The 17,539-nt window shown below is 41.3% G+C and overlaps 1 protein-coding gene across 20 annotated transcripts in view; it reads right to left on the bottom strand.

The window, feature by feature from the left end:
* The window catches only part of TMC3 (transmembrane channel like 3), a 482,220-nt gene that overhangs the window by 76,067 nt on the left and 388,614 nt on the right, over positions 1 to 17,539 (bottom strand). For 18 of the 20 annotated variants that reach the window (XM_048868309.2, XM_048868305.2, XM_075133148.1 and 15 more), the window contains 4 exons: positions 16,059 to 16,240; positions 13,746 to 13,795; positions 13,193 to 13,335; positions 11,939 to 12,041 (listed from right to left, as the gene is read on the bottom strand). The exons of the other annotated variants lie outside the window; for them this stretch is intronic. The gene's annotated coding sequence lies outside the window, so the exon portion shown is untranslated. The remainder of the gene's footprint in view (positions 1 to 11,938; positions 12,042 to 13,192; positions 13,336 to 13,745; positions 13,796 to 16,058; positions 16,241 to 17,539) is intronic. 20 annotated transcript variants of the gene reach the window in all.

Genomic DNA, 17,539 nt, shown 5'->3' with positions numbered 1-17,539 from the left:
CCAGAAGCTGGGAGTGGACGACCAGGGGTGGATCACTTGATAATTTCCCTGTTCTGTTCATTCCCTCTGACGCATCTGGCACTGGTCGCTGTCAGAAGTCAGGATACTGTGCTAGATGGACCATTGGTCTGACCCAGTATGGCCGTTCTTATGTACATCTATATGAATTCTAAAGATGGGTCTTTTAAAGACAGTAGTGGATGTCCCACTTGGCCTAGGGAATATACTTTAGGGAATAATCCTGAATTGGCAAGGAGTGGCCTAAAACATGTAATGGGTCTTTCCTCATTCCTAATTTCTATGAGCTAAAGGATCTGAGGGTCTGAGTGGATTACAAATTGAATATGAGCCAACAGTATGATGCAGTTGCAAAAAAGCCAAATATCATTCTGAGGCAGGTTAACCAGAAGTATCATATGTAAGACACAGGAAGTACCAGGTAATTGGTCCATTCTACTTGGCATTGGCGAGACCTCAGCTGGAGTATTTCCACATCTGGAGGTTTTTAAGAACAGGTTCGAGAAACTCCCATCAGGTATGGAGCAGGTTTACTTTGTCCTGCCTCAATGCAGGGGGTGGACTAGATGACCTCTCGAGGTCCCTCACCACCCTATATTTTATGATTCCATGATCCCTCACATAGGAAAAAAAAAATGAGAGCGGAAAGTGATTTGGTAAACTTGATGTGGTGAACTACACAGAGTCATCATCCCTTCAAAAAGAAACAAGTTTGCAGGCCTACAGAAGAGATGGGGGTTGTGGATTTTCCAACCATACAATGTCCTGAAATTCCAGGGAAATCCTGCAGATCTCCTTGTACCTTCGAGCCAGAACAGCCCCTTCACACTACTCCTCATACATCTCTAACTCTCGCAGTTTGACTTCTATTAACTGTTGCCTCACCTTTGCCCTGCCCACTTGCTGGCAATGACACAGTTAACATTAACTGCCACTGGAAAATGGCCAGGAAATGGTGCACAGAAAGTGTGTCTCTCCTTTTGCTCCATCTTTCTAGGTTGTCCCAGACAATACAATGATGCCTGTTTGGCTGTCTTCACCCCCTTATTTGCTCAGCTAGATTTGGATAGTATTTGCCTGTTCCATCCTCTCTACACTGTACAGTTTAAATAGTGCAATGGTTCTTTGATACACATACGTTTGCAATAACAAGCAACCTACACACTAGCTGGAAAGGATTTATAGTATCCATATGAATGTCTGCTAATAGTTATTGGGGAATGTAAACCATGTAAAAACAAACTGGCCCCAACTGTAATACCAAAGTAATCTTTAAAATCGCTCAACATTTTTTTGGAACGAAGCAAAAACCCATTGCTCCAGGCACACAAATTGGCACCACGAACAGAGGATGAGATTAAATAAACTTGTCCGACAAACTGTGTTATGCTCAGAGATTGGTATGTATGTGGAAAGGTTACTATTGCAAATTGGGGGGTGGGGGAGGGAGCAGCACCATGGCATTTCCAAAAGAATTCCCCTGCCCCCAGATGTGACACTGTCTGGAATTACATATGAAAGGCAGTGCTGTGATCTCAAACCCCGATAGACCACCTTCCAGAGATGACCACTTCTGAGAACGTCCTTTGAAAGGGTCACCTCCACCAATTCTGAAAGCGGATTTAATGGGCACCTCCAGTGCATTTCTATGGCTAGATCATTTCTCACCAACAGTCAGATGAGCTAACAGACTCCAGTGTATTATAAAATTAACATCTTCGTTTGGAGAAGCTCATCTCAGGCTAGAAAGTGATCAGCCCCTCTGGGGATGTGCAGAGGTGGGGGAGACAACATTAGCCCCGAGATGAGCCTTTACAGCACAGGGCTAGTGCCACAAACCACTCCAAAAGATGTGGGGAGGGAGCTAGTTGGTCAGCCATGGATGGGAGCACACGCTGCACGCATGTGCACCATTAAGTGTAGTAGGTACATTCTTCCTTTGCGCTGGTAGTTCTGGGAGGTAATGTTCCTGCCTGAGGTACAATGCCTTTGAAGGCTGATGCAGTGCAGTTGCGCTGCCCTCAACATAGGGTGGTGTCTGTATGCCAGAGCACCCACACCAGACTCATTCCAACACATCCCCTGCACGGGGGGAGAGGCAGGGAAGACAGGGGGTGTAGGAACTGAGCACAGTGGCTCTACATCAAGCCCTGTGGATTCCTCCACATCAGGGAGGTATTCTTGTTGTGGGAAGGGAAGCAGCAGTCCCATTCCATCCTCTTTTTGCCACCAGAGAAGCACAAAAAAGACAAAGCAAGGCAAAGAATCTGGACCAGATGTGTCCACTACTGTGTCATCTAGCTCTCTGGTGGATCTGTGCTGGTGGTGAATTACTGCTATGTGCAGAGAGTGTAAATGGAGCCTAAAAGAGTTAGCCTGTAGGTGGGGGTGGGGAGGGGAAAGAGAAGCACGAGAAGTTGCCATTATTTTACACACAAATACGGGAAGATAGCATAAGCATGCATTCCATATTGTACTTTGCTTCTTTAGTGGAGATTCCCGTAATATCAAGTGTGTTTCAGATTGAGAATTTTTATTAGAGGCACAGAACTCAGTAAGATCTTTGTAGTATATCTCCGGCAGTGAAGGATAGGGGAAGATACCATTGATTATTTTAGTGGTAATGATGGCCTTATAATCATATTACTGCTGCCCAGGGAACTGATTACTTACAAAATCTATTGAGCAGTGAATAATGACTGAACATTTCTGTAAGCGAGTATGAAATAAGACAATGGAAAAGACAAGGAAGAGAGAACAATTCTAAGCTAAAAAATCTATAAACAGAAATATGGAAAATTTGGGGGAGAAGGAGGATGTTTTAAAACTACTCATATAAGCTTCAGCTTAAATACTGAATGCATGGTTGTAATACATCAGGCACCATACTTTCCATAGTCCTATTCCACAAATGTCTTTGAAATGCATGGATTTTATTTAATAAATAGTTAGGAGCATAGGAACTGCAATGCCTGATCAGTCCAATGATCTACTTTTTTCTCCAACAGTGGTTAGTACCAGTTGCTTCAGAGGAAGGGGTAAAAGCTCCATAAAGGACATTTATGCAATCACATGGCATCAATTTATTTGTATAATGGAATTATGGTATTTTCAACGTATTAGCCTTTTTTCATGTATCCTAAAATCTTGTTTGCTTTTGGGACCATCACTGCCAATGTAGCAGATGTTTTCACTGATCAGTCCAGAGTTACCGATTGTTACATTTTATTTAGAACTCATTATTGTGTGCCAGGAGTTCAAGTTGCTCACACGCACTACACTGTACTGGCCTACAACATATTTAATCTAACATCCTGTTGCCCAATCAACACCTTCTAAAGTTCTTTGCAGTTTGTGTAGTCTTGATTAGGCTAAGTAATTGTGTTTCTCCTCAGCTTGCCAGCAAGAAAGGACTATCTTTCCATTGCTTGTGTACGCGTTATGCTGCAACTAGTGAAAATTTGCTACTGGAATATTCTGTTAAATAGAACAAACTCAAGATGGCGCTAGAGAGCTGGAAAAGAGAGTGGGCCTCAAAATTACTATAAATAGCCTTTGTTAGTGTGTTGATAATCCCATCACTGCAGAGATGCATCTAAAATTAACAACAAATACTTTTGTCAGTATAGAATGTTTCTTTGTAGTTGCACATCTCTTGGTCTGCAGGATATACAGTATTCAATGTTTAAAACATAAGCGTGAAGACTCTATTAAGCAGGCACTAATCTGGGCCAGTTACCAGAAAAGTTAGTACCGGAGTGAAAACTTTTATCCCCATTTTTGTTGTGCATTAAACATGATAAAAATAAGGATCATTCTAGATGCTTTGGGCTACATCAATAGACAAGGTCAAAGATGTGCAAGATTTTATTAATACAATCATTTTTATTAATTAAACTATACTACTTTTATTTCAGATGACTTTCGAAAACCTAAGTACTGTACATTTTTAAAAAGGGAAGTATATTTCTGCTTATGAACAGCTTCCTTTTAGTTCAGACTAGATACAGAAGTCTTCAACAATGCCTTAAACTGTTGTGTAGCTCTGGTACGTGTTGTTTAACAGCAGTTGCTTTCCATCCCAGAGGGGGCAGCATTTAAATGAGTGAACTTATCCACATTCTCTGCAGCTCTTTCTCTGCATGTAATAAACACATCCAGGATGTATTACACACCTACCCACTGTAGATATCTGTGTATCTGTAAACATGCACAAATTAAATTTGATTTACTAAATTTTTGAGGTGATTTGAGATCCTCTCAAATGAAAGGCCTTATATAAACATAATTTAATACTCAATATGTCCCGTCGGTAGCTTTTTCTCAACAGTTCATTTTTAACTGATATATCTAGACCTTATAGCTCTTAAGACCAGGCAGCATCTTACAGAATTCTCTCTGCTTCAATGTAAGCTGTCTAAATTCTGTTGGCCAAAGAACATGCTAACTTAAATGTTCATCCAAAGCCTCTTGAACATCGGTGCTGGAACTAAGGGTGCGGGGGGTGCTGCTGAACCCCCAGGCTTGAAGTGATTTCCATTATATCCAGGGTTTACAGTTTGGTTCAATGGCTCTCAGCACCCCAACTATAAAAACTGTTCCAGCACGCCTGCTCTTGAAGTCAGTGAGAGTCTTTCCCATTGGATCAGACTCTCAGTTCCAGCAGTGGAGGAAAAGCTGGGGTTTTCTAAACAAAAAAAGAGACCGTTTTTCCATATAAGATACTGTTTTCTGATCAGAGCAGGTGCTGAAGACTTTAAAGCTTTAATGCTGATTAGAAGAAAAAGGCCTCTGTCCTCAAATGGTTTTGCATAGCTTCAAATAATCTGCTATCAGAGTATGTAGAGTTTGGGCTGAAGCGACAGGCAGGCTGAGAGATGGTACCTGTTTTAAGATCAGAGAGGGCACTAGAATATTTAGTATATTCAAAATAATTAAAGCCAAAGTAAAAAAAAGCAGCAAAAATGTTAGAGATATTCTCCATTATTTCACTTATACATGGATATAAAGTGTTAGAACTTAGCTGCCAGGACTGGAGCCTAGTGGGGCAGGACACTCTGATGTGTTCTTCTATCATAAGAGATACCTGATCTCCTTCTTAAGTTTTCAGGACCCATCCCTGACACAGTTCTAACCTGACATGCAGGGTATGAAGCAGAGTAATGTAACGAAGTGGTTCTGGACTGTCTGGCTAGACATTTACACTGTTGCCTTAGAACTACTATCCAACACCCCCTTCCCTCCACCCCCAGATTTCTCCCTCAGTCCTGCCCATTATGTGCAACTACTTGCTCATCATTTGGCTGTTAGGCTAGTTCTGAGTGTCATTGTGCCAGAGGGGGTGAGGGATGACACCCGAATAATGGGTATTAGCGGAGAGACTGAGATGCACAGTCCATTGAGCTTAAAAATGCAGTCAGAAGGGTCAAGAGATGACCAGAGGGCTTGAGACACTCAGGCAGAGAGCTCGAGAGATGCAGTGAAACTCACCTAATAGTAAAAAGAAAAGGAGTACTTGTGGTACTTTAGAGACTAACAAATTTATTTGAGCATAAATCTCCCCACTGTATTTTCCACTGAATGAATCCGATGAAGTGAGCTGTAGCTCACAAAAGCTGATGCTCAAATAAATTTGTTAGTCTCTAAGGTGACACAAATACTCCTTTTCTTTTTGCGGATACAGACTAACACGGCTGCTACTCTGTCACTTAATAGTGTAACTCCTGCAACTCCAAGTATGCTGTTTTAATACTCCCAGTAGTTATGAAGAAAAGAATGCATTAAAAACAGTTCTCAGATCTGGTACAGTTTTTTGATACACAATATAACTTTTATATATGTTTATTAATGAGGCCTGCTCACTTGCTTTGGCTGCCATGTGTTAAAAGAACAATCCAAACCAAACTCAGAAGTGATGGATAAATAGGGTTAACTATGTGTCAGTAAGTGGATGGTTTGTACTGTTGTTGGTTCCAGGGTAGGAGACAGACAAGGTAGGTGATGTAATATCTTTTACTGCACCAGTTTCTGGTGGTGGAAGGGACAAGCTTTTGTGAGCTCCACAAAGCACTTTCTCACGTTGGCAAAAGTAACCACAGTAAGTGGATGTTTAATCTGAATGTAAAGCAGTCTAAGATGGCCTAACTCTCACGCCGAGGGACCCGTATAAGGTGGCACACCCCTATTTAGATTCCTTTAAATTCAGAGAATATGGCACTGAAACACAATCCCACATTTTGCCCTATACAAGACTTCCCTGTCCAACGCTACTATAGAAAAATCTATCAGCTACCAACACTAGGATTAGATCAGAAGTGCAGGTCCATGCATTCAAACTATACTTCCTTTCCACTCACGCTGTTGGTTCCATTCCTATGATCCAGTAGCAATGGCAAATAAACACACCTCCTAAAATCCCACATTTCAGCCTAACTAGTCTTCATCCACAGCAAAGTGCCCTTGTAAATTATTTTATATGGACTAGAGCCCTAGGAGGAACCAAAGGTGAGGCAACCCTCATGGGCTCACCTAAATGCAATCAGAAATATAAACCTTTAAATAATGGAGTTTAAAACAGAAATAGCAGCTACAATTCTGGGAAACTACATTTGTAAAGCCAGAGGGAATACACAAAATACTTCACAGTATGGAGTTCACATATCTTACATAGCTAAACCACTACTCCACAGCACAACATTAATTATACTCTACGCTAAAACAGATATATAATCAGAGCCCTGCACGGAGAAAAATTTATATCCATGGATATAAATCAGTATCTGTGGAACCGCAGGGCTCTCCCGGGAACCACAGCGGTGAAAGGAGGAGAACGTGGGGCACTGCTCCCAGGAGCCAGCGCCCCGCACTGGCAGCTCCTCCCGTGCAGCTGTACTGCCCCCAGCCCCACCCCCATCCCTTTCACGCAGCTGTCTGCATCTCCTGTCTGGGGTCTGTACAGCCGCACCAGAGGACAGGGCTCGGGCGGGGGGCTGGCTCCTGGGAGCGGCGGCCCCATGTTCTGTTCCTTTCACCGCTGCGGTTCCCGGGAGAGCTCTGCGGTTCCGCAGATACCGATTTATATCCGTGGATATCCGAATCGGGGGATATAAATTTGTATCCCTGCAGAGCTCTCTAAATAATGTCAATAAATGAGAGTCAGACCTAGTGAAATGTAAAGGTTGATGCTGTTGTTAAGGAAGATTCTCTTAATATTTCTCTCAATTGCAAAAGTTATCATTTGCTTAGCTCTGTACACTAAAAATGGCTCAAGAATCTGTTTGTATATTAAATCTATCCACAAACTACAGGAGTTTAGCTGATGTAGCTGGTAATAAAGATTCTGAATATGAGTTTTCAACATGTATATTTAATAGGTCTCACAGTTTAAGATAAAGTGCATCTTAATCATAGGCACCGACTCTCTGGGTGCTCAGTGGTGGGCAGGAGGCCCTGGGAGGGGGCAGGGGAAGGAAGAGGAGGAGCGAGGGTGGGACATACTTGAGGGAGGGAGTGGAACAAGGTAGGAAGAGGTGCGGGAGGGGGCAGAATGGGGGTGCGAAGAGGCAAAGTGGGGGTGGAGCTTTGGGGGAAGGGGTGGAGTGAGGGCGGGGTTGGGGCAGAGCAGGGGTCGAGACCCCTGGGGAAATTAGAAAGTCAGTGCCCTTGATCTTAACTAATGTATATATTTCTGTACGCTACAGAAAATATAGTTTTGGCTTATGCCTTGAGCAAAATACCTGCAAGCCATCTGAGAAAAATTATTTAAATAGCATTAAAATGGGAAAGAATTTTAAGTAACATCTATCATTCTTTAAATTTTAAATGTTGAACATAAGAACAGCTATACTGGACCAAACCAATGGTCCAGTATCATGTACATTCCCTAGGCCAAGTGGGACATCCATGACCTCCTTTAAAAGACTCATCTGTAGAAGTCATAGAGATATACATAAAAATGGCCAGGATGGACAAGACCAATGGTCCATCTAGCCTAGTATCCTCTCTTCCTACAGAGACCAGTACCAGAAGGAATGAACAGAACAGGGCAATTTAATTGAGTGATCCATTCCACACCATCCAGTCCCAGCTTCTGGCAATCAGAGGATTAGGGACACCCAGAGCATGGGGTTGAATTCCAGACCATCATGGCCAATAGCTATTGAACTTATACTCCAATATCCTCCATGAACTTATCTAAATTCTTTTTTGAACCCAGTTATCCTTTTGGCCTTCACAACATCCACTGGCAATGAGTTCCACAGGTTGACTGTTCACTGTGTGAAGAAATATTCTCTTATGTTTGTTTTAAACCTACTGCCCATTAATTCCATTGCATGACCTGTGCTTCTTGTGTTTTAGGAAGGAGTAAATAACACTTCTTTATTCACTTTCTCCACAACATTCATGACGTTATAGATGTCTATCATATCGCCCATTAGTTGTCTCTTCTCCAAGCTGAACTCTCTCAGTCTTTTTAATCTCTCCTCATATGGAAGCTGTTCCATACCCCTAATCATTTTTGTTGCCCTTCTCTGTACATTTTCCAATTCTACAGCAAAAGCTGTTTAATCCAGCATGTTGGGAGAATTGGGGGTGCTGGTAAGTGAAAAATGCTGGTTAACTGAGAGGGAGGGAGTTTGGGTGCAGGAGCAGGCTTGGGGCAAGGGGTTGGGGCACAGGAGGAGACTCAGGGTGCTGGATCCGGGGGGGTGTGTGCTCACCTTGGGTGGCTCTCCACAAGCAGTGACCTGTCCTGGCTGTTCCTAGGCGGAGGCGCGGCAGACGGCTCTGTGCGCTGCCCCCGCCCTGCCCCGAGCACTGCCTCCACCCACAGGGCGCCGCCCCTGCAGCTCCCATTGGCTGCAGTTCCCTGCCAATGGGAGCTGTGGCACTAGCGCTCGGGGCGGGGGCAGCGCGCAGAGCCACCTGCCGCGCCTCCGCCTAGGAGCAGCCGGGACAGGTTGCTGCTTGTGGGGATCCCCCAACTGAGGTGAGCGCCTCCCGGATCCGGCACCCCAGAATCCCAACCCCCTGCCCTGAGCCCCCTCCCACACCCAAGCTCCCTCCCAGAGCCCGCGCCCCACACCCCTTCTCATGCCCCAGCCCTGCATCCTCTCCTGAACCCAAACTCCCTTCCTCTTAATTAACCAGCATTTTTCACTTACCAGCACCCCAAATTCCCCCAACATGCTGGATAAAACAGCTTTGACTGTATTATAACTGAGAACTAGTAGTGGAGATACACAAATGGATAATAGCCTGATGTTGTCTTCTAAAAAGCTGAAATTCTGTTCAGTTACACTGGTGTAACTTTGGAGTACAATTGGAGTTATTCCAGATTTTATACAGGTGTAACTGAGAAATGAATTAGGTTCTAACTATTTACATTTATGTATAATAACAGTAGCTAAGCTGCATTATTTACCATCTTTGAAATAAAAAGCGTTTAACAAGAAAACTTGGTGGTCAAGCAGTTCACATAGGTAAGAGTCAGGAATGTCTCAGTAAAGCTTCAAGAAGATAGACAGCAAAGATCAAAATCATGTTTAATGCAAATGTGGAGTAAGAAACAACTGCAGCAAATGGAAAAAAAAATTAGAGTGTAGTCCGACTGATCTGTTATTCCAAAACACAAAGCTAAGTTGAAGACATGAATAAAGCTTTGATGGAGAGCCTTTGAAAGATTAGACACTGTCATGAAGAGGAAAATTGCCTCTCCTTAAAAATACATTTTTTGCACCAACGTTCTAACAGCAATGGCATAAGGAAGCAAAGTTGAAATTTGGGAGGCACAGATTGTGAAAATATTCAGTACTCTGAGTGAAATGGAAAGGAAGGAGAACATACAAATTGACTAGAAACCAACAATGGAGAATAATTTCAAGTTGAGCCACTGTAGAAAACTAACATACATTATAGGGGATCACCCTATTTTCTGGGGAAGTTGGTTTACACAGCATGTGTCATTTTGCAGATCTAAGTTTAAATTAGATATCTGATGTTTTCATGTATTGTATATACCACCAGGAAGGAGACTGGTGTAGTATCCCAACCTCACTGATCTTATCCCATTCTAATTGCCTTGTTCAGTGTAGACTGCATATAGAGGGTAGACAGCCCAGATAAAGTAGGTAGAGAGGCCAGCTTTGTGTGGACATAAAGTCAAGTATGGAGCCACGACTAATATGAGAAGAGCAACATAAAAAAGAAAAGCACAGAATACCTACTATAATCTATTGCTTTCATAGATCAGTACCATTCTAGAAGAATGAATAGATAGAAAAGCTGTTGCTATTAAGTGAAAGAGCTATGTTCCCCTACATTTCTCCCCATAAAATCATCCTCCAAAACCATATGAGAGATTCGCACTTCAGGTTTAGTCCCTTGAGGTGCTCAACTCCCACCGCAGTTGGAAAGGGTGATCGGTATCTCACATGGTTGGGCCCTTCTGTTTTTTAAACATTCCCTTCTGAACGTTTATGTAAAAAAAATCAGGAAGAAAACAATTTACTAAAATAAAAATAAGAGCAGATGCTTATTAACAGGAGATCAATGTTCTGGTCTTTAATGTTTCCATATTTCACCACAACATAATATTTGCTACACTTTGATTTCACTTTGAGCATTGCATTTTCATCATCAGAACTGCCTGCTGTGTGCTGAGATCCAAAGAGAATTTAGAAAGATGCCCATTATTACGGTTTTACACGTAACATGTTGAATTCTATTTTTGTGACTAGAGCGGTGGATTAATTTGAAGGGTAGCTATTAGGATAGTCCAAAAGTATATTCTTAAATTTTCAGAGGCATTTATGATCAGTGCCTCAATGATAAAGGGCCAACTATTATTCCATTTCACAAATCTCAGGCTTGACATCATGTTAATTTCAGGCAACAGTCAGAAATGTACAACCTTAGGGAAACTTCCAGCATTAGAATCATGATGTTCCAAGGCCTCAAAAAATGATGTTTCTTCCAGTCTAATTGCATTACTTATAGTCCACAGTCTCAGGGAATAGTAAATAAAAAGTTGGCCATGGTTAAAATGGCTGAGGAAACTTAAAATGTTTTTCTTGGCTATACATCACTACTAAACAATATAGGCTAAGATTTGTAAAATTTTGCATCCTCATCATTTGTACTGCAGTTACGTACACAACTGCAATAAGTGTACGTGCATCTTTATCAGTTAGCTGTATTTGCATGACATTTCCTATAATTGCATGCATGGTCATGGTAATTATTCACATGCACATTTGTAAGCGAAGAGTTCAAACAGTCAATCCATTGTCCTCAGCGGGGTTGCATAGGTGTAACATAGGGCAGGGGACTGGCCACATGTGTTCTGCATTTCTATTTTTGCAAAAATCCAGCCATTTGTAATTGAGCAACTTATCTGTGATGTGTTTTTAGATAAGAAAAAGGAACATTGTTTTATTATACACAAACACGCAGATATATTCCTCATTCATAATATTGTACTGGGAAAAAAATAGAACCATGTTTACACATAGGCCTGTGGTTAAATTAGCCTACCTAATTTTAAAGAGAGGCTTAACGATGAGCTCAATTAACCAGCAACCCACCCTTAGGAAAAACAGGTATTCATAGAGTGTTGCTGAACGCCAGTGCATACATTTTAAATGTCAACACATTTTTTTAAAACACGGTTAATGCAAAACTCAGGCCAAGAATTCAATGGCAGTAAGGCAGTTTACAACAAGTGAGGCTCTGGCTCTCACACTAGAATCTGAATTTTTCCACAGTGCAGAGAGTGGGGAGGAGGGTTATTGGCTGTTAAGTAACGGCTCATCCCTAACCAACAGGTTTGCTGAGGTTTGTGAACCTTTGGGTGAGCCTGGATTGAGTTTAAAGTCAACCTTGGCCCGATGTATGGCTTCAGGAGGAAATCATGTGATACCTGGGACTTGGTACTGCAGAGTACAGGTATGGGATGTCATGCATATGTCTATCCATGTCATTGGCAAGGCTCCCATTGGCTTCTGTTGGCACTGGATCAAAGCCTTGAAGTACAAGATAAATAGTGACAGAGACCTTAGGGGAAACTCAGTTCCATACAGATAAACAGGCTATTGTGTACCCACATAATTACTCCTGCCTATTTACAGCTCTTAAGGCCAAAGAGGACAGTGTATCCATCTACTTGGAGTACCGAGGGTTGCACATAAGACCACATCTCCCACACATTTACTTACCACATCCTTTTTCCTATGCACCCTTCAGAATAAGGGAATAGGTGTCTATGGGTATGTCTACACTGCAATTAGACACCCACAGCTGGACCATGCCAGCTGACTTGGACTAAGGGGCTGTTTAATTGCAGTGTAGACATTTAGGCTCAGGCTTCAGCCCAGGTTCTAGGACGCTGCAAGGGGGGGGGGGGGGAGGGGAGGGTCGCAGGGCTTGGGCTGCAGCCCAAGCCCGAACAACTACATTACACTTAATCAGCCCCTTAGCCTGAGCCCCACAAGCCTGAGTCAGCTGGCTCGGGCCAGCTGTGGGTTTTTAATTGGAGCGTAGACATACCCACTGGGGCTTCAGATTCACTGAGCTCAGTTTGGGGACTATGCCTAAGCCCTTACCTTACTTGCACCCCCACACTTGCCCTTTGACTTTCTGCTTCATATGAATCCTGAGCCCAAAGCAAAGCAAAAAAGAAAAGGCTCATAAGCATTGCACACTGGCCCCACCAAGTTTCATAACTACAGTGGACACCACTGAAAATTCAACATTCCCTATCACACAGACTCCTGCAATAGCCTTGGTATCTTAGGCTTAGAAGATACTACAAGAGGAGGTTATTTACAGTAATGTTATGGCCTGAATTAATGTAACATGAATAAATTACATACACCTTACTAAATGTTAAGCCTATTTTGCAGTCACATACAATACTGGTAAAGTATGCATAAGTTGCATCTCAGACTTAGAGGGGGAAAATCACATTGCAAACATACAAAAATTATAATTTTTCCCTATTTCTTTACTAGTGTAGGTTTCTTTGATGCTAATAAACAGAAAATTAGAATGTTCCAGCAATGTGAACCTCCTGAAAGTTAAATCATTGCTATAATAAACCTCATGTTGCTTACATGCTACTTTGTTTTATGCTTGTAATGAGACACTGTGAAAATGCAAGTGAACTTGACCTCACCCTAATCTTTGGACTTGCAGAATGATCTGTGCTTGAAACTTCCTCACATTTCCTTTCATGTGCCAAATCAAGACTGAGACCAATCAAACAAAGCAGCGTGTCCTGATGGCTTGACTCTCAGCTGTCCAGACAGTTAACACTACCTATGGAAAAATTAGACAATCTGTTTTCTTTGCAGACTTACAACTGCTATAGTACTTTATAGGACACTAATTTCCCAACAGTGTATATTTTGAAGCTGACAAGTGTTAAGCTATGATTAAAAAATTCAAAATGAATCCACGTATCTGTCACTTAGTTAACCCCGGTTGCACGGGTGACCACAACTGGAACCCATCTGTCAACAATTTATATAGAAGGTAGGTGCTGCTGAGACCTCATAATGAGGTGAATTGGTTAATTTTCTCATTGCTAGAAGATCAAATGAAGAATTTGACTCAAATAATGTAAAACGGAGATGAGTCTAAAGTAAAGTAGAAGATTCAATTACACTTATCTCAAGGAAAGATCCACAGAGCAATACAGTAAATATGAAAACAAAATCAATGAGTACCTTCAGTTGATGGTGTCCAAGAAGTCATGAGTATTCTGTAGTCCACTCTACTGTTTGAGAAAAATTATTTTATCAATTGCATAAAATATTTACCAATACTTAAGAACACACTAACATGCAAAATTCAAAACATTTTCAATAATCACTAGTTACATCAAAAATCTGAAACAGTTGCTTAGTTCAATCTAGATTAAATCCTTATTTGGGATTCCTTTGACCAAAAAAACGTCCATTTGATGTTTGTGTATAAAAGCTTTCAGCATGCTCTCTTTTTGTTTATTTATCTATGTATTTGTTGGGGCTAGGAGGGAAAGGCCACTTATGATTTGCTCAAAAAACACTTACATGTATGTGTGTAACTTTCCCACATTCAGAGTTCCACAGGACTACTCACATGCATAATTATGTACCTCAATGTTTGCAGGATTGGGGCTTTAAAGGTTATCACAATACCTGACTTTTTGTAACATGCTATTTTTAATTTTTTTCCAAGAACAGAGTAAGTCATTCAGATAAAGTAAGGAATAGGTTTTACTGGACAACACAAAACACCACTGTATAATCAACCAACAGTACTCCACTACTTGGCTAGTTATTTCATACGGCCAATAATGTCAGAAATGTACTGAATTTAAGCAAATGCAGAAGTATGGGAATCAACTTCAGACTGAGGAAGCATTATTTTTTACCCCAAGAAACAAAAAAGCAGAGCAAAACCCAACAACAACACAGTGAACACCCTGTAATTCATTTCCTAATTTAATTATATTTTAGAAGCCACCATTGCATTGCGTTTTCTCTCTCCCCCAGCAGTAGCAAGAAAAGGGACAAACTGCAAAACAGAATCCTTTATCTGTGGTTTTGTCTCATAAAAGCCCATGTTAATTTCAATGAAAGCACAAGTGGAGAAGTATAGCAGCTGGCCCTTAAATATATGGAAAAATAGCAGCAGTTTTACTGCCATAAGATTTTTTTTTTCCAAGACTTGTAATGCCCATGGTAACATGTGCAAGTTTCTTTAAGGAGGTGCTCTGTATGTATATGTGCAATGCCCAAGTAAATGCTAGGGTTTTTATAAAGCAGCAGAAAAAATGGGTTTGTAAAGTCATTGTATCTTAAATAGAAAAGGAGTACTTGTGGCACCTTAGAGACTAACCAATTTATTTGAGAATAAGCATGCATCGGTATGCATCTGATGACGTGAGCTGTAGCTCACGAAAGCTTATGCTCAAATAAATTGGTTAGTCTCTAAGGTGCCACAAGTACTCCTTTTCTTTTTGCGAATACAGACTAACACGGCTGTTACTCTGAAACCTGTATCTTAAATGTCTACTAAGTTACCCACATTGATTACAATATCTTACACATTTATCCTCCCCTTTTGAAAAAAATTGGAAATTTAGTTATTTATTTTAGACTAGGGAAGGCAATGGGAGAGATTTTTTTTTTTGAAGTTGGGTAGCCATATGCATTCAAATTTGTATATGAAATTATCATGATGTGCAAAAATTGGGTAACAATTGCACACAAATCAGTAATTAGGTGAATTTGCACACACAGCTGATTTGCACATATATGTACAAGAATTTTTATATCCTTTGCACATTTTTCCTCTGCAGAGTGCGCGATACATGTTTAGGGTATGCCTACACAGCAAAAGATGACTGGTGGCAGCACGTCTCAGAGTTGGTTCCACTGGCTTTGGCTCGCGGGACTCACACTGCAGGGCTAAAAATAGCAGTATAGACATTTAGCCTCAGGATGGAGAAGGAGGGTCTCAGAAACTGGACTCCACCCTTAGTACTAATATTTACACTGCTATTTTTAACTCTGCAGACCCTGACTCTGAGACTTTCTGCCATTTTTTCCCTGTGCAGATGTATCCTTAGATACACAGAGTTGTACTAATTTGGAAGTTACTTAAAATGAGAAATTAAATCCCTTGTTAGAAGTATGACACCAAAATTATGGTGTTAAAAGTTGCTAAAAAAAGATAAAAGTAAATGAGATTACAGTCATTTATATATATTAATTAGAACAAATTTTCCAGATGAATTTGTTGCAGTGTTTATTTATGAAAGAAAATGATACCTTTAGATTTAGTAACAAAGTTGTGAAATGTATTTGGATGTTGTCCCATGTTTTGGTTCTTTTCCATTTACTTGTACTAGTTATAATAAAACACAATTGTGTATATTCTATATAGTACCAACCTATCAAGTTGCCTGGTTGCAATCAGAATATGAGCACATTTTTCCAGATCCTGTGAGAGAAGAATCTTGGAATAACATGAAAAATATTTTAAATTGTCACCTTATGAACTGAAGTGGCTGTTGTTCTTTTACTTCTGATTTTTATAAGTGAAAGACAGACACATGCCATTTCTTCAGGTGCTCTTTATCCATATTGATATATGCCAAGTTAGTTTTTTGTTCTTTTGACATTCAGATCCATTCAAACTCCACAGACTTCAAGACAGAGAGGATCTCTGAATACTACATATCATACAGGCATAGAAAGAAGTGTTTACAATAAAGTCCTTAGGGGTCAATAGTAAATAAAGTAAAATAATATCTTAGTACTTTATGTGTTCTAAGCACTTTACAGACATTAATTAATTCTCAATTGTGGAGCAGCTAGATACATGTAAGTATTAACCCTATTTTACAGATGGGGAAACTGAGGCAAAGGGGAGTTAATAGACTCAAATCCATACTTTGAGTAAGTGGAAGATACTGGAAAGATCATAAAGCAACAAAACCAAGAGGGCAAATGGAAGAAGGTAGGATGTATAAAGAGGCAATACAACAAAAATTTGGGAGCATGCAGGAAGCATGCACAAAGAGAAAGTAAACAGTGAATTTTTCAAAAGATGACACAAAGTCAGCACAACATTGCCCTCTACCTCCTCTCAACTCTGCCAGTAATGTCGGAGATTCACTAGCTCACTCCTCCCACACAGAGTGTCTGAAAGCTTGGGGAGGTGGGTGTTGAACAAGGGACATCCTTACTCTAACACTCACTCATTAAATGGCAACAAACCTTTGTTAACACAGAGTTAAGACTGCCCAGTGAAAGCCTGTGCCCTTCAGAACATCGAGTTCTGAAGTGACTTGTCCAAGGTCACTCAGTAGCCCAATGGCAGAGCTAGGAATAGTCCTAGTCTAGTGGTCTTTCCAGTTGGCCACAGGGTTGCTATGTACTCAGTGATCATCCCCATTCCAGTACATTTTGTTATAATGCAATGGGGTTGATGGTCATGCTTTGAAATATTTGCAATATGTAGTTGCTAACAGGGCTGGTGAGAGAAATCTCATCCATGGCCTAGGTCCCAAAATCTTGACAGTTTTACTACATGGTTGTTACAGTAACCTTAAGTGTGAGAGAAGACTGCAGTATTTCTCTTTCTCCACTCCTCCCCCACAACATGTAGTTCCCCCTCCCCCACCATTTCCAGCTCCCCTCCCCTTTCCAGTTCATTAAGCCACTAGTTGGCACTGTGGAAGCTATTAACATGTAAGAAGTTGCTCCTTGTTGTCTCCTGTCCTATACTGCTGCAAATAAATATCACAAGCAGCAGCTTACTGGAGGGCCACAAACTACCTTGCTTATGTAGCCCAAGCTGCACGCTGAGCTGGGCCCCTTGCTCCTACTACCCACCCCCAACTGGGACTTCTGCCCCTGCTTCAGCCAGGTTTCCCCAGCCATGCTCCAGGCCCACTCACTCCTCCCCTCCAACAAACTAGCCCCCCCCACTCTGGCCAGTCCCCCACCTGACACAGGGGTGTTGTATA

The sequence above is a fragment of the Caretta caretta genome, chromosome 10 (assembly GCF_965140235.1).
Source record: "Caretta caretta isolate rCarCar2 chromosome 10, rCarCar1.hap1, whole genome shotgun sequence".
In the NCBI taxonomy this organism is placed as follows: domain Eukaryota; kingdom Metazoa; phylum Chordata; order Testudines; family Cheloniidae; genus Caretta; species Caretta caretta.
The sequence above is the reverse complement of the archived record's forward strand: the minus strand, read 5'-3'. Positions and strand labels throughout refer to the sequence as shown.